Here is an 18,737-nt window from a genome sequence, read left to right on the forward strand (position 1 = left end):
GAAGGGGTTAGCCGTCATTAATAGAGATAGCACGTTGTCAATATTAGTGTGACTAAAGTGGGAGATGGAGTCATAGGATCATTATAGAGTAGGCAGAGTGTAAAATGTAGAAGGAGGAAGTGTGAGGAAGGTCAGGCATGGCTCTCGAAATATTCAGCTAGATCATTAGCTGTGAGAGTGAAGTTGATAGTCATAGACTTAGGAGAAGTGAGGACTGAGTTTAGGGTGCCCTGTAGACGGTGAGGATGGTTGAAGTGAGAGTCAATGAGGGTTAGGTAGAATTTCTATTAGCTCTATCAAGAATGAACTTGAGAGAGTTGAGGGCAGAGAGATACAGTTGCAGGTCCTCATGTGAGCGGGTATCCCTCCATTTGCGCAGCAGCTGGTGCATGTCTGTGCGGAGAGAGCGTATGAATGGGGTGACCCATGGTTGAGGATGCTGAGACATAGGGGTGAAAGTAAGCAGTGGGAAGTGAGAGGAGAATGAGTCATATAGTAGAGATTGGAAGCTGGAGAAGGCATTGTTGGTGGAAGAGGTATCAGGTGTGAAGGAGGAGAGTGAGAATTGTAGGTCGGAGAGAAAGGGAAGAATTGCAGACGGTTTACATTTCCTTTTAGTAATAGGTGAAGCAAGTGGTGAGGAAAGGTCAGAGGGCGGAAAGGAGATGGTGGTGGAAGCAATTGAGTGATCAGATATGGATGGTGTGACAGTAGTATTAGTGGCTGAGAGAGAGGTGGAGATGAATAAGACAGCCAGAGAGTTACCCCTTCTGTGGGTAGGTAGGTTATGGATAGAATGGAGAGCGTGGTCACTAAAAAACAACTGAAGTTCAGATTTCTAAGAAGTGGTTGGAGAGGGAAGGATAAAGTCACCAACGAGAATGAGGTGATGTTTAGTGTAAAGAGAATCAAGGAGTTGCCCATTGTCATCAAAGAATGGTCCAGTGGGACCAAGAGGGCGATAGATGGAGATGATATGAACCAAGTGAGGCAGAACAATAGTAGAGATGGTGAATTCAAAAGAGGTAGGAGATGACATGGCATTGAGGATTTGTGAGGAATTGAGACGGGGAGAGAGTAGGTGTCTGACACCTCCACCTATGCCAGTCAGTCAAGGAGAGTGAACACAGGATAGTTTGGAGTTGTTTCTGGCTGCCAGAGTGGCAGTGTCAGATTGAGAAATCCAGGTTTCAGTGATGGCAAGAAGGTCTAGAGTAGGAGAGCTGGAGTGAAAGTAGTCAGCGATAAAGGACGTGTTGTTGCATACAGACTGAGCATTCCAGAGTGCAATGTTCAGTTGATGAAGTAAGGAAGAGAAGAGAAGTTTAGTCTCAGAGGAAGAGAGGTGAGGTGGAGAGGTGTTAGATGAGATATGGTTAGCTCGTTGGTTGTGTTTTTTGGAAGGAGATGGAAGAGAAATGGAGTAGTGGGAGATTTGAGAGGTGAGTTTCATAATATGGATAGGAAAGGAGGAAGTTGTAGTGTGATTGGAGAAAGCGTAGAAGGAGTTGAGTGGGAGCAGCAGGAGGATCAGGAGTGGATGCAGTATAGATTAGTAGCACAGTGTGGAGAGACAGCCTAGTAATTAGGAAGCTTTGGGTACTCATATGTGCAACAGGGAGAAAGTCAAACGCTCATAGACTGAGAGGCAAAGAGTATGGTCCAGGGTAGGTCTTCACCATTCACTGTTCTGCCCTTAACTGGGATGCCCCTGACTGGACGCCCACAGGAAGTTCCGAAGGGATGACACACACTCTTATCACCTGATCGCCGAGTCCATCAGTGGTTGGTCTCTCTGATATTGTCCCTGCTGTTGCTGGGATGAGGAAATGTCTTCCTGATTGGTGTTGCAAGAGGAGCCTCTTGTGGCTTTCAGCTGGAGATGGGTTTGGTCCAAAAGGGCCACAGGAAGTGATGTCAAGGATCCGAGATGGCCACACGAAGTGATGTCACATACGAAAAAACATACGTTTTCCTTTTTGCAAGCAATTTACATGCAGGAATGTCAAGTGTTTTATTTCTATTTTATTAATAAATAGACCTTCTGTGCAACCCTGAGTGTTTTTTGTCCTGAAAGGGGAGGGAGGCTGCAGGAAATCAATACTGTTAAATTGGGGGTATCAGGTTCATAAAAATAACTATCAAATAAAGGTCAACTGTGTGCGCCTGGTTTATGGTGGTTAGAAAGTTCACCTGAATTAGATGTTACACAAATAAAATTGACTACAAAATTGGAGGACCCACTGAGATATTATTTCTGGGATTACTAGTGTCATTGTAACATAGACCTTTGTAACTTAAATTGTGCAGATTTCCATGGAAGATTTATGGAATTAATTATATGGTGTTGGTACTGCAGCCTCATAAAGAGATACTTAGGTGTGAACAGAAATCTAAAGTTACATAGAAAAGAATAGAAAGTTTGAATTGGGAGTTGTAAGTGACTGGGTGACAATGTCTAAATAAGAGTAAGAAAGGTTTGCATTTTTCTGTTTAGCGAGAATTGTGGAGGTAGATTGCTACATTTTAAACAGAGAGATGTCTAACATGGCTATGCCTGTGGTTAAGGCCTATGCTCTTTCGAAAAACATATTTGAAGGGAGATTGGACCACCACAGATATTTACATATGAGGAACAGAATGGCCTCAGTGGGTGCAGACATTTGCGATGAAAACAGCCCATTAAATCAGTTCCTGCAGAGACTAAATATGACTACAACAGTCAAAGAAGAAAACCATACACTAATATGCCTCTTTCAGTTGTTCTGTGGAGTAAAGAAGCTCCTGATGCAGACTTGATCACTGCTCACAAAGATGACCGCATTCTTGGTAATTCTGCCAAAAACAGTGAACAGTACTAGGGATCCCAAAAATGCATACTAACACCGCCCTTCCACCACTTGTAATGCTGTGGTAACAGCAACCGATATTGGTGGAAATTTGGCAATTTACCACTGAATTACACAAAACTCAGAATGAGGCCCAGGGTCTCACCATCATCTCGTTCAGTAAGTATCTTACTAACTCTGATGCAAGCAATCCCCCAATTGAGTTGTACAATATGTGCACAACGCACTAAACGTTAAAATACTTATTTAACTCTTTGAACACATATATTATAAGCTTTTTAATCAAATTAAATCATAAGCCATTTTGTGGTTTAAAATAAGTGATGAAATGAAATCATAAGCCATTTTGTGGTTTTAAAATAAGTGATAACATGCAGCTCGGATCCTAGTCATCTTTACTACACTTCAGCAATACACCACAGAAACATGCTTTCATAATTCTTTGTGGATACATTAATGACTGTGAATTGTCACTGAATAAAAAGGAATCTGAAAAGCTAATCCAGACTTTAAATAAGTGCTGTAAGCAGCAGCTGGAACTATGCACTCTGCTAGGTCCACCTGTGGGCTTTGTGAGATGAATGTCTTCACTTTGCTAGCATTCACTTTGCCATCACTTACCCTGGCACATTTACTTCACCAGACATTTACTTTGCCATTGCAGGGGGCGACCCATTGGACCGGCACCCCTTCTTGTCTACCCCATGTTCTTCCCCCTGCCGCCTCATGTCCCCAAACCTAAGCTTACACTAAACCTAACCGCATCCATTACCATGTCAGGCCAACTCAGACTTTCATCCTTCAAAGGTCGATAAATGAGTACCAACTTCGGCTGGGTGATATTGTATGTAAATACGTTCTCTGTAAAGAGCTTTGGCGAAAGTGCTATATAAATATCACATGATTATCTTCACAAAGTGAAGATGCAGACAAAAGGCCTCATCAGGAGTCTAGCGGTATCCCGGCGGAATTAGCGTTACGGCTGGGCCATGCGGCGCAATTAGTGCTGCATCACAACCTGTCATGAACGTGCACACTACTTTGGCTGTAACGTGAATTCCGTCCGGCGGCATTAGCCTGAATGTAGGCACTCCACCGAAACCCTGGTGCAAATAGCACTACCGCTGGCCCTCCGTTGATGCTAATAGCGCTGGTGCAATTAGCGCCAACGGAAATAGCATCATCGCTGGAACGGGAAGCATGGTGGCAACCATTTTCAAAAACAGAATCCACCCTGAATCCCCCACTTCCTGCAGCCATCCGACCCTAAAGCGCAATGAGAACATGTCACAGAAGCGGAACCTGAGGAAAGGTGCCCAAAAACTGGCTCGGGAAGCCAAACTTTTGTAGGGGGGGGGGGTAATAGTCCTCACAGATGAGGTGGTTAGACAAAGCCACTAAACCCACTCCTACATGGCGTGCATCACCAGTGGAGGCGCTGTGAGGGCATGAACGCATACAACTGTCCCATGTGCTGCAACAGCAAACACGCTGCATGTATGCCAGCACATGACCATGAGGGCATGCCACTATAAGTGTGATCCTACAGGGCCCCATGCATGCATGTTATACTCAGACAGCAGCCCCTGCATCGACAGCCCGCCCTTTACCGCACACGGGTCACAGTCACATAGCTGTGACCATTCCCACAATGCTGCGGGCACATGCAATGGCCCCTGAATAACCATGGCCATTTGGGCACATGGGTGAGGTGTTACTCTGATCAATAGCATGTGTGACTTGCATGCCAACCCATGTGAATGCACCATACCTGTCAGCATGTCGTTTGTCCCCTAACGGCACTCACAACGCTGAGGAAGAGACTGAGGAGGATGAGGGGAAGGCCCATTTGCGACTGGTACCTCCAGGGTTTCAACGTCCACTACTACTCCTGAAGGGCGGACACATGTGATGCCGAATGGGCAAGTCTCAGCATGCCACACCTGGCCCCAGAAAGACCAAGACTGCTGGTGGCAGCGCATGCCCAGCACCAACGCCACGTGCCACCAGGACCACCACCACAACAAATGCACCCACACAGCCAGCTACAGTAGCTGTGACTGGGCAGCCAAGAGGGGCCAGCCAACAGTCACAGGGTGCTCCAGGACCACACAGCCCTGATATCATACATCCCCGCCAGTGGGCCCAGACACCTCAGGTTGAAATGGACACCCCCTCATATGGGTCTCTGTGCTACAGTCCTGACTCACCGCAGAGCCCCTAAACCATTCCACACCCAACACAGAGCCACTCCATCCTTCAGAGGTTCGACGACATGGAGAGGCGGCAACTTGTTCATTGCTAACACTCACTCCCTCCACCTCCAGGCCATACGTGACTGTATGCAGGGAGGAACTTGCAGGATTGTTCGATCCATGGAGTGCAACTGGACATAGGCTGCTACAACAACTGCTGCACTGATGGTGTATGGCCAGTGTGTCAGAGAGCTGACAGATGGCATCTCTGCATTTGCGGAGTCCATGCAACAGAGTATGGAACTGACTCTGCAGCACATCCGGGGGCCAGTGTTCATACCCTCAGGTTCTGCCACACCTACTGAGGGGTCGGTGCCCAGCACACCAAGGTGCCGGTCTGAGCGCAATCTTGGGGTAGCCCTGAGGGAGAAAAGGCCACGCAAGTGACAGTGTCCCACTTGTTCACAGTGGGCTTGTCGGGGTTGTGTCAGGGGGTGGAGGGACCGGGGATAGTGTTGGTGTGGTGTTGGAGGTGGGGCAGGCGGATAGTGTGTTGGGTTGGTGTTGGAGATGGGGGTAGGAGGATAGTGTGTTGGGGTGGAGGGTGGGGGATATTTTGTGCTCTACGGAAATAAAACATATTTATTTATTTATTTATTTATTTATTTATTTATTTATTTATTTATTTGCATTTGTAAAGCGCACAGCTGCCCTCAGGCATCGTGGCGCTGTTAAGAAGGCTTACTTAGTTACAGAAGTGCTTTGTGAGAAATCAGAATTACATAAGTGCTAGCAGACACATACAGTATGCCTAAACCCCTGATACGGGTGGCAGCATATGCACACAAGGAGGAGGGTCAGAATAAGTGGAACAGACACGATGTACAGTCCTATCTTAAGGGCAGCAACAGTATACAATGCAAGGGTAAAAGTGAGTGGCACAGACATGATGTGCAGTCCTATCTTAAAGGGCGGCTACAACATACAGTGCAAGGGTCAGGATAGGTGGCATAAACATGAGGTATAGTCCTATCTTAAAGGGCTGCAGCAGCATACAATGCAATGGTCAGAATGGTAAAACTTCATCATGTTCCTCATTGTGTCATTGTGTTTATTCATAAATGTGTGTGGGACACAGTGCTGCATGGTATGTGCCATGTGAATGTCTTAGAAAGAATTGTCCATCAGTTCCTGGCGAGCCACTCGTCCATCCCTGATGTTGTCAATGGCAATGTGTGTAGACACCTCTGCCACAGGCATTGCGTCCTCATCCTCTGGGGGTGTCATGTCCACATCAGGGGCTAGAAGGACATTCCTCTGGAGGTAGATATTGTGCAGCATGGCACATACCAGCATGATTTGTCTAGTTTATACATTAGGGCACCTCCTGACAGCAGAAACAGGCCTTCAAGAGGCCAAAGGTATGCTCTATACAGACACGGGTCCTGCTGTGAGCATGATTGTAGGCCAATTCCTGTGGTGTCTGTGGATCCTGCATAGGTGTCATGAGCCAGGGCAGCTACGGGTATCTGGAATCACCTGCAAGGAGAGAAGTAGAGCCATGAACCACAGTGTATTGTGTGGTGGTGACATTTCATGGCACCGGGGAAAATGGCATCATTTAAATGCATATGGGACTTAATTGCGTGGCATGTGTCTTATTCTATGCTTGTCCATGTTGCATCACCCGCCTCATGCATTGTATTTTCTTAACATGCACCCTATTCCCTTGCAGATGATGTAAAATCATGTGTCTGTCATTGCCATGTCAAACTGACATGGTGGCTGTCAGTGCCAGTGTATTGCTCTCGTGCATGTGGCCTGATGATTGACTATTGGCCCTCCATAGGGTTCTGGGGGCAGCATGTCTGCATTGAAGGATGAGTGTACATGGTACTTGGATGTGGTACTGGCAGGGTTCTAGTTGTGGGATGTGATGTTACACTGTGTGTGACATTGATCATGGATCAAATATGTTGCATTGTGGTACTTAAATTCATGTGTGTGTTTCTAGTCACTACTGTTTGTGTGCATCATCGTATCCATTCAGGTATGTCCGACATGTACATGTTCTGTGTGCTGTACTGTGACATTGGTGTGGGAGGTGGACAGGTCTGACTTGTACATTGACTTGGCATGGCATGCAGTGTTCATTTCTACACATGCACCCCCCTGCCATGTGGTCGGATGCATTGCAGCGCATGTCTGCTGACATTTTTACTCATCCATGCCTCTTGTCTTCTGTGCCACTCATTGTATCCACGCAGTGTACTGTTCCAAACTGGAACCGGGGTAGTGGGCACAACAGTGGATGATGTACAAGTTGAGTTTGCAGGTCACCTGCACCTTCAGTGAGTGGTAGTGCTTCCTGTTGCAGTACACTGCTTCGTGAACATGGGGGGGGGCCTCAATAGCCACATGGGTACAGTCAGGCTACAGTGACATTTGGCATTTGTGCAACGGCATCGAACTGTCCCTTCATGGTGTGCACCTGCGCTGGGGTGGTGGGCAGTGAGATGTAGCATGAGAACATGCCGCAGGAGGGCATCCAGCACCTGGACTGGCCACGGATTGCTTGAAGGTGCCAGTTCCCAGGAATTGCAGAACGGACACTAGCTTTAGCAGTGGAGACACAGCTGGCCTGATGTTGACCCTGCTCCATATGTCGCCCTGGATTGTGGTGAGCAGCTCACTTATGGTGTTCCTCTTGAGGCGGTACAGGGTAACCAACTGATTGTCAGTTGGGTGAGGGCCTGACCCTGGGTATTGGTGCATGCCTTTCTTGGCCACTCCTTTCCTCCTCTTCTCTGGACCCTGTGCCCTGGGCTGGGTGTCCTGCCTCTGTACCTCCAGGCGCAGCATGGTGTTGGGAACTATGTTTGGGGAAGGGGCGTGCCTTATGTAGCCCTCTTGAGTAATTGTGATCACCTGTGGCTTAATTTGTGTGACCTGTATGCATTTACCTACACCTGGAGGCTGGAGGTAATTGTGCTGTACTTTCAGCAGTATTAGCGGCGTATTTCTGCGCTAGTACTACTGTGTTGGGACTTGTGATGATTGTACTTCTTTTTTTCGGCACAGGTTCCGCCGGCTGTAATAGCGCTGGCTGTAATAGCGCCGGCTGTTATACAGTCAGCGGTATTTACATCGGCTCATGAGCAGGCAGAGCGTTAATTGTGGCGAAAAATCCTCTTTTAAGACTTATTGCCAGGGTCGTGTTGAGGCCCAAAGTAAAGACATGGCAAAATAAATGTCTGGTGAAGTGATGCATGACAAAGTGTATGTGGAGAAGTAAATTGGGGATACTGACTTTTTGACCACATGACACAACTGCTATTTGCCAATAAGCACACAGCCCAGTCAGATAACAGACTTAAGCGCAGCAAGGGCCTTTAATGAGGAGCTGTGGCGGTGGGAGCAAGGAAGCAAGGGAAATGGTGGCGAACAAGCTTGGGAGTAGGCAGGGATGAGGAGATGTTGGTGGGAGGAGCACTTGGAATGCTCAGAACACCTGCTTTTACCACCATATACAGCCCACAATCTGAACATTCCTATTGGCTGCAGCGCCCTAATAGGCGCTGATATACTACAGTACATTGCTAAAGCCGTTTTCTGCTCACAGGTGAATCGTGATGAAACAACTAGACTGTAATAAGAACATTACTTGCAGGTTTTTTTTTACGGATGAGGCAGGCCTCTGTGTTCTATATAGTTTGTACCAAATTCGGAAGCAGAAAACTCTAAGCATGATATTCCGAAATGGCAGCATGGCACCCCCGGGACAGACGCCATCCATGGATATGTTCTACTCTCTCTCCTGAGATACTGTGAATTGTGAGGTGCAGCCCGCTTTCTGCTCCATGAAATCAATTATGCAGAATGCTTTCTGACTAGTTTCCCACGAGCAGAATGCATCACCTCGCCCAGTGAATGGAAGCGATATGCGCTTCCATCCGTCTCTGCGGGGGGGGGAAAGGGAAAAGCTTTTTTACGTCCAAAAGACGAAAAAGAAAACCTCGAATCGGGATGGCGGGCAGCATCTCTGACGTGGTTTCTGTGCAGCTGTCAGTAGGGTTTAGCGAAAATATCCACGGTGAAGACAGGGACAACTCAACCGACCTACTTTTGACCTTTACCGTTTGACCTCAGCTGCAGCTCTTTCTAAAATGCCACAACATTAAAGGTACATGAAGACACGGCCAACCTTTTCCGGCTGCTGGCCCTGCTGGTTGCCTGGCGCCCATCGTGTCGGCAGGCAGGCGCTTTTACAGCAGCCAGAAGGTCTGTTAGACGGGGCCGAAGTGCTCGACGAGGACGCGTGAAGCCCGAAAAGCACTTTAATGGGATCAAAGGTAGCAAAGACACCGGCGCCTTTTATGCCTTTCCTGATGGAGGAGAAGCGGCTGTGCAACTTGCATATTATCTGCTCTTCTCAAATTGCAGGTCCTTCTGTTGCCATATTATTTGTCATCCAAGGACAGGAGCGCGGGGTCTTTTTGTCTGAGCTTTTAGAGGTGCACTCAACGTCGCTGATGATGTGTCTTCAAAGTGTCGCTGGGGCTGAAAGAACACAGAGCCAGAAAAGGCATTTTAATGCAGACCTGTTGCAAACCACCAAAAATCTATCACTGCAAAATACAATATATATAAATATATATTGGTGGGCAATATATACTGGTCCGGCCAATAATAAATACATATATATAAATATATGTATTTCGTGTTTCACAGAATTATTAGTAAGACCCAAATCAAATGGCCAATGTTTAAATAACGCTAATATCTAGAAGGGATCATGGAAAGGGACAATGCAGACAACAATGCAAACAAAGCATTTTTACAATGATATCAAATATCGAATAGTGATGTCCTTACAACGTCTAAGCAATCCATTCATATGGAGCACAGGAGCTCCTAATCTCTGTAGAGTTGTCCAAGATCACAAGGCTGCCCTGCAGTGCAATTCCTCCGGCCTCGCAGCGCTAACTGCGCTCCACCCTGCCTTTTCATATGAGGCAGCCTTGGAGACTATCTGGCCTGCTTCTGCGGGGTCGTTATACAGTGCAATGCAACAGGGGTCGTACTACACAACTTTGCAGTGGTGTAAGAGCAAGTTTGCATAGTATTAGCACTCAGAAAACACAGAACTCTACTGTCACTGGGGCAAACAGTGCCAGAGGCGTAGCCAGGATTTACTAACAAGTGGGGTCTGAAGCTAATGTAGTTGGACCCACCGCAGTCACATTAACACCTCTAAAGGCCCACAAAGCGCCCCTGAGTGGGCATTTACAGATTTTGGTTGGGCCCTGCCTGCTCGGGCTCTACCCTGTCTATGTCTCTGAACAGTGCCATGGGACAAAAATGCATTGGAAGAATACAATGGCTGGTCTGATGCCAATACTGTGCAAAATAGCCCTTGCGCCAATGCAAGCGTTCTGCAATATGGCCCAGATGCACAAGTGGATGGATTGCACCTGTACCTGTGTGGACCAATACAGTGATATCAAAGCCCTCGAGTTTATACTTGCCATGTTTGGGAAGGCCATCCAGTCCTGTTTTTTCTTGAAATTCCGTGACCTGTAGTTTTCCGAGATTTAAGATACGAAGGAAAACACTACACGTCCCAGAAATCAAAGGAATATAACAGAACTGGATGGCCTTCTTGCACATGGCAAAGGAAGACACCATTTTGATATTGCCGGTGAAGGTAATGGACAGCAGTCAAGACATCTCTGCTTTTTAGAAACACCCATTTTCCAATTCTTATGAGCTCAGCACTGTGAGGTGCACTTCTCCTACTGATTCGTAAACAAGTCTAGTACATCATTTCTACATTATTGTAACACAAAACACCTGTATCCTCAATATATACATATGAACACGAGTACAGATACCTCACCTGGCGTAGCTATCAGCACACAGTGGCTGCGAACTCTCAAGTGGTTAATAACCACTGAACAGGTTATCAGGCCTTGTTCTGTCGAGAGAGGGGCGCCCGCTACCTTTGCAAACTAAATTTCAAGGAACCTGGGATTGGTAACCCTAGGTCTCCTGGGGGCAACCAGACGTGGTCTCCCTCTCACTGTGCTTAGAGAGGCATCAGCTTCACCTCACTGATGATCCCCAACAAGGGTGAAACACGTGTATGGGGTTGCTGGTGGTACTCTCGTTCAGGTTGGAATTGCCATTGCATTTTGGTGCTGGACTGCCCCTGGGCAGGACAAAGACTGATATGCAAATGGATATTTCCCATCTGTGAAAGGCACAGTGAGGAAAAGCAGTGGCTGCGAACTCTCAAGTGGTTAATAACCACTGAACAGGTTATCAGGCCTTGTTCTGTCGAGAGAGGGGCGCCCGCTACCTTTGCAAACTAAATTTCAAGGAACCTGGGATTGGTAACCCTAGGTCTCCTGGGGGCAACCAGACGTGGTCTCCCTCTCACTGTGCTTAGAGAGGCATCAGCTTCACCACACTGATGATCGCCAACAAGGGTGAAACACGTGTATGGGGTTGCTGGTGGTACTCTCATTCAGGTTGGAATTGCCATTGCATTTTGGTGCTGGACTGCCCCTGGGCAGGACAAAGACTGATATGCAAATGGGTATTTCCCATCTGTGAAAGGCACAGTGAGTAAAAGCAGTGGCTGCGAACTCTCAAGTAGTTAATAACCACTGAACAGGTTATCAGACCTTGTTCTGTCGAGAGAGGGGCGCCCGCTACCTTTGCAAACTATCAGCACACATGTTTACATTTTTAGAAAGTGTGATTCGTACACCGAATACTATCGCGCTAGAAGTGAACTACTCTTTTCTCGGTAACAAAGGAAGGTTTCATGCCTTTACCGCTTTATGTTTGCCGCGCTTGCTTTACCCGCAGGTCTTCGGCACACTTTGATTTATTGATCGAATCCTTTTTTTCCACAACAGGCAAACCTTCTGCACCCCTGTTTCTCTGATACCACGATCCTCCTTTGTTGAAGGGTGATCCACACTTCATCCTCCATTACACCCAGGGCCTGGTTCAGAGCCTGTGCTAAATATAGCGTGGAAAGCCGGCGTTCTCGCCTCTAGTTGCCAACACCATCATTCTGAGATGAGTGGAATTACTGGGGTGAAAGGTCGGGCTTTTTCCAGCAGCAAAAGCTGCTAAAATATATCTTTGCAGGGAAAACATGTGCTCCAGTGCCTTAGCGAGCATTTCTCAAAAGACTGCCACTTTTCTATTTCAAGAAAGTTTTCTTAAACCTTTCATTGGGCTAGAAAAGTGGTGCTGCAGTCTGAGAAATCTGCATAATGGGAGAGTGGGTGCTGTGGGGTTTAACGGCACCTCCAAGGGTACCGTGAATGTCTGCATCTTTTGGCTGGTGCAGGAAGGGTATTCTGGCCTCTGAACGCAGTCCTTGCGAGCCCTTCACATGTGAGGTGGTTGGCTAGGCTGTTGCCATGCAGTGAATCACGGCTTTACAGGAGTGGCGGGCTTTGTTTATTGCCGCCACTCCTGTAATTCATCAGAACGCATGTCTTCATGGAAATGATTTTTACACCACTTTTCCATTTTAACATGCACCTCTCAATCAGGCCCCCAGTCCTTTAAAAGGGGCGGGCTTAACTGGCCCTCAGTGCCTTCACTTGTTGTTGCCAAAATGAGTACCTGCACTTCTCAAAACGTGAAGGAGAGTACATGTACTCAAGTGACTCAACTATGGGCCGAGGTGAAAATGAAATCATTTCATTTCACTGAACCTCAATGAAGGACTCAATGATGGCATATATTGTAGGCGCCGTTTAATTAAAATGACTTATAATGCCAATTCTGGTGGATATTGTAGGTGCAGCATCATGAACGTGCTTTACAGTGAGACTGCTGGTATATGTTGTAGGTACAACTATATTAAAGTAATTTAAAATGGGAATGCAGCATATATTTTGAGAACAGTTTCATTAGAGCTTTTTGCAATGCCAGTATATATTGTAGCTACATCTTAATTCAAGCGATTTACAGTGGTAATGCTAGCATGTTTTGTGGGTGAATAGCATGAAAGTGTTTTACAATGGCAAAGGCAACATATACTCTGACATCAGTATTATGAACATGTTTTACCATGGTAATGCTGGCATATAATCTGCAGACTGGCATCATAAAAGTGTTTTGCAGTGCCAATGCTGGCACGCGTTAGCTTATAAAAAAGTTGTAAATTATATGGCTTCTTACCCATTTTACTCATAAATTGTGTAAAATGCAGCATTTCAACCCATTATTTTAAAATTTGTTCTCGGGGTAAACCTCCTATCAGACCCCCATAGATTGCTTTTGGGGAGTCATTAATCCCACAACACTGGAAATATTGACCCGCTGCCACTGACCGTGAAACATTTAGAATGCCCTCACCCCCTCCATCAGGGGCAACCTCCTCCTCCCAGCACAAAAGGCTGGCCTCACCAGTGACCTATTTATGTATCTGAGAACACTAGGAACATCTATTGGTCTTGAAATGGATATTAACATAAGCGATATGCATCTTAAAAGGAAGCTGTCAGTCTACTGCCCAAGGAAGTGATCCTTTGTTTGATCATCTTGTCGATTGGGAAAAATATTGCTATTGTTTTGCTCTGGTGTGACCCGAAATATATTTACCACTAGCAACTTCATTCAATGAAACTCTGTGGTATGCATTGTTTCTTCAGTATTGTGTCTCTCTTCCAGTCCACCTTTCACTAAGAGTCAGCACTCTACAATTCCCACCTTACCGCTTACAGCTGCAGACAGTTTCTCTTTGTAAACTGAAAATGATGAATGGTAACGCTTATGCTGGCACTTCTCAAACACTGATGATACTCTGGGCAGAACTCCATTCCACTGTTGTTTATCTCACCTGGCTAAAATAAAAATAATTACGGCTTCACACCCCAACTCGACCACACACAAAGTCACTCAGATGTATCATTGACATCAGACTCTCATTCAAGAAGATTAAGAAAAGCCGATATTGGATGGCATCAGCTCCCACTCTGTTGTAAAATGAAGTTTTTCTCTCCTGCTGCTGATTTCAGAGCTCCTATCCAAGCATCAGTCCACTCCCATTTAGGAAGTAGCAAAGCAGTTCTCCCAGGTTTCCTCCCACATCCAATTGTTTTATTTTAACTTTTGTTTGAAATATTTCTAAAGGGCACCCTTAATATAACAGAGCACAAGGAAAAACATAAAATACTTGTTTAAGAAAAAAAAAAGAGCAAGGAAATGAAATAAAAATTGTAGGAATATTTAGTGTTTTGATGCATTTAACTATTTAGCTCATGTAGGTGTGGCATGCCAGTCTCACATCCCAATGTATGCAGTCCCACTCCCCAATTCCGGGCAAGGAATAGAAAGTATGGTATTCAGAAATCAATATTTGTTTAATAAAATAACATTACTTGAACTAATTTGGCCTCCAGCTTTATCCTGGAAATGAACACAATAATAGAGCGTAAACAATATCAAACCAAATAAAAGAATGACCTGCCTCTATAAATCTCACTATTTTTATTTTTTTTATTTTTTTATTTGTATTTAATCAGTTTTGATTTTTACAAAGACTTTTTCTGGTTGTAGAATAAAGAGAAGAGTTGTTTTCTGTACTTTAGTAGATTTCTCAAGCGGGTGCTTTAACGAAGAAAGGACTCTTTTACGTCACTTGCATAGTCTTCTCCATAGCGATGGTTATAATTTTGGCTGCCGCTATTAGCCAATGCGTTTGGGCTCCTGTGATGAGGCGGTTCCACCAGATGTTTTCGTCAATGATGTGGGATGCTTTATACACAGGACCGAGGAAGGCCTCTCTTTCGAGGTCAATTGCCGGACAGACTATTAAAAGGTGTTTGATAGATTCAGTGGCTTGGAGGTCTCCACATAGTCTACAGGTTTTTTCTTTAGAAGCGGATCGAATTGCCAAGACTTCCTGCGTCGGTAAGAGGTTTAGACGGGCTTTCAGCAAAGTTCTCATGAGGGATTTACTTGGATATTCGGTGCAGTACTCCATCGGCTGTTTCAATTTGTTGAAGACTGGCGGCAGATGGGTTAGTAATTTGTTCGAGACTGCACTGTCGTTGGTTTTTATCCAACCAAGCCACTCCATTTTGGTTTTTATTCTCATAGGATTCTGGAATAGTTCTTCTTCTGAGCAAGCTATTTCTTGCAATATGCGCCTTTGGTTGTCTGCCCAGTTGTTTAGGAAACTGTTGCTCCCTTTAGATATTTCCTCGGAAATCATCCTGTATATTTCCAGGCTATCTTGGCTCCGAATTTTCCTGTAAATCTCACTATTATCCATCCAAATATTTGTTTTTATTCCATAGAGATATTGTACTCTAAATAACATTACGAATTATAAATACACCTATACATTCTTTGCTCTCAGTAACAAAATTGTACCTCAATGCTAACATTGCCACTACTCGGCCAGTGTATGCAAATTTACATGGAAAATCTTCAAACCGCTTTTCAGAATACTAGTTTTTCTCCATTATCAAGACAAGTATGGTATCAGAGAAAGTTAGTTGAACAAATAACATTTAAAATACGTTTACAACCAACTCCTCTGAGCAAGTGTCTGGTAGTGAATGTATTGGCTATGAGCAGGTCATTTATAGTAGACAATGATTAACTTAATGTGGCTCCTGCAGGTTTGAATTCGAAAATGCTCTCTAGGATTTGTTTACCTTGTTCTGAACCCAAATGGATATTATGTTCTCAAAATACATGGGTGCAGCTTTCTCTGAACATGCAAATTTCACTAAACAAGAGGATGGTACAGTATAGTGTGTGTGTGTGTGTGTGTGCGTGCGTGCGTGCGTGCATGCGTGCGTGTGTGTGTGTGTGTGTGTGCTGTTTTCAAATGATTTCCGCTTTCGGATCTCAACCTATTTGTGCCTGCAGAGATTTAATATATCTGATTGTAGTTTTCTGCCCGCGTGCGCTTTTCAGCAGGAGATATATTATTCCCCATTAACATGTACAATGTTTAAAAATCCCCCTTCCCTTGCACATTACAAATGAATCTGTTTGTGCATTGAAAGATAAGGGACGCATCGGTTTGCACTTTGCACAATTCCTATTGAATAGGATTAATTCCCTCAGCATTCATTTTCTAATCTATGACTACAGCCTACCCCGGCTGTTGTCAAGGCAGGATACAGCCATAGGCAATAGTTGTTGCAGGGACACTATGACCCAGATGACTGTAGATCAACCTAAACCACTAATTATATAGTACTTCCTTTAAACAAACGCAATTCTACATTAAAGTGCCACCAAATGCATTCAATTTGAAATAGTTTTTTCTCAATGCAAGTAAATTGGGCTTTAAAGAAGTAGCTCAGTTGGTGTGCCATGTAAGTGGGATGACACTGGGCATGTAAAATATCAGAACCTGGGTTCCCGTTCTCAAATTGTGTTCTCTTGAATTCCCTGCCCATTACTTCCCAGATTTATCCTAGTCGATTAATATGGCCAGTTAGGGGATGAGTGGGGTTTAATTGATCTCTCAAATATGGCTTCTGATTTTGGAGAGTAAATTGGGGACTCTGTCAGTCTGGAATCATTTCTTCAGCAAACCCACTCTCCAAGTGACTGTCTGGAAACCCAAATTCCAAAAATGGACTGGCCGTCCTTCATTCGATGGACTGATCTCAAATCTGACTGGGGTGAGTACTTCAAATATCAGATTGGCCCTCCCATCTCCAGTTCTTTCCTCAATGATTTTCTCTCCATAGTCCAGAATCATGTATTATTAGAAGTTCAGCTAGTGACCATACCTACCGTACAGTGTCATTGCACCTCCCTGTGGCCTATAATGGAAGGGAGTGGGAGGGAGGGCAGTTAATCAGTTGTTAAGGATTTCAATCAGGCACACACCCAGGTCTCGCCTAGCATGTAGTGTGCAATGAAACCCTTATTTTATTTGTGTCTATAAGTTCAATATTCTAAATGATATACCACTCATATCACACCCGTCTCAAAATACACCCCAGGTCACACTGAACCAGGGATCAGACTAGTTTGTAAAGGTAAATATTTATTTTATTTATTTAATATTTAAATCACACATAAATTTAAGAAATATATATATATATATGTATATATATATATATGGGGCAGCAATCACGTCACAGTGACAATGCAATTCAGAAAATAAGGAAAGCAATTGAATTCACCTATGATGATGCAGAATAGAAAATGCAGGAAAAAGAACTGTTTTGGTTTGTGAACAGATAGCGTTTAGGTTAATATTCCCCCTGCAAAGTACTGAGGTACAAATGAGCAATCCTACACAAATGTGAGTAATCAGCAGGTATTCAGGAATGAAAGACAATGTCTAGAGTTTAAATGCAATCTTCCCTCCCCAAACAAGAGAGAAAACTGTTTTTTTTTTAAAATGACACGTTTAAACTGACAGGTGACAATTGCTTTGTAAACTAATGCAAAAAGGGTGCAAAAATGCTTAAATGGATCGAAATTCTGAGGAAAGCAACACTAAACAGGTCCTAACACACATGAGCTTTAATATAAACAACAGAACACACTTTAGATCAGAATGGGATTGAAGAAGCACTTTGAAATGGGAAAAAGATACCTGTAAGCTTTTGGAAACTGCAAATTCGCGACAAACTTTTACTATACGATTTTCGATAAAAAAGGGTCAAATACACTGTTTCGTTTCTATCTTTAAAATTGGAGAAGTTATAGAAGTTTTAGTGAGAGGCGTTTTTGCAAAATAGGTGCAAAAATGGAACAGGAATTCGGTTTTAAAAATAACATATTTTAATATACTATATTAATGACTATGAAAAGAGGAGGCCACACATGAATCTTCACAGTCCATGGCCTGCGCAACCATTCAGATGGTGGATACTCAATTTCTTTCTGGGATTTACTTTAGTTACCCAAAATCACTAAGGAGTTATGGTTTTGAACACAGATGAGAAAAATCAGCGCAAGAATGGTTCTAACAACATTAGGGTTCGAATTTAATTTAAAGATGGGATGGGTTGAGATTGGGATAATACAATGCAGATTTACTATGGGTCACTGTTCTTCCTATTAATACTTACAGTCCTTTGTAATTAAATTGGACTGTCTGGTTCTGGTCATTGGATCGGGTCAGGTCTACCGGCAGCAGGGCACCTCTGGAGGGATTGGATCAGCTGGGCGGTTCTAGTCAATTTTGGACTGCACCTCAGACTGGATTTGGATGGGCCCTTCTGGTCACTGGACACGGCAGATTACAGGATGCAAGTTTCAGCGGGCAAGCCTGAATAGTAGCAAGGCAAGCTGAACAGAATTATTCTTTTAAGTTTTGGATGTTCGAAATTGGGTCTAGCTGTGGAAATCGAAATAATATTGTACCTCCTATCGCATTGTTTGAATGTATGTTGGCCTACGCCAAGTTGTCTAAAAACATCGTGTACATAGATTCTGCGGCAAGGTCTTGACCTTAATGTATTGTGCAAATCGCCATCTTGGATTAAGCCGCCATTTTAGGTTCTCTTGTAGTGTGGAAGTCACCCTGAAGAACAAAATGGAGGCCGAATGACATTTCGAGTGGGATTCTGGCCGTTGTGACCTCCGCACACATGAATAAGTATAATGCCCGCAGGCCACTTGTTGGGGTCGCGAACTGAGACCTTGTCCTATCCCTGACCTATGTGTAAATGAA

Source organism: Ambystoma mexicanum, chromosome 10 (genome assembly GCF_040938575.1).
Source record: "Ambystoma mexicanum isolate Mex_15411 chromosome 10, UKY_AmexF1_1, whole genome shotgun sequence".
Taxonomy (NCBI): Eukaryota; Metazoa; Chordata; class Amphibia; order Caudata; family Ambystomatidae; genus Ambystoma; species Ambystoma mexicanum.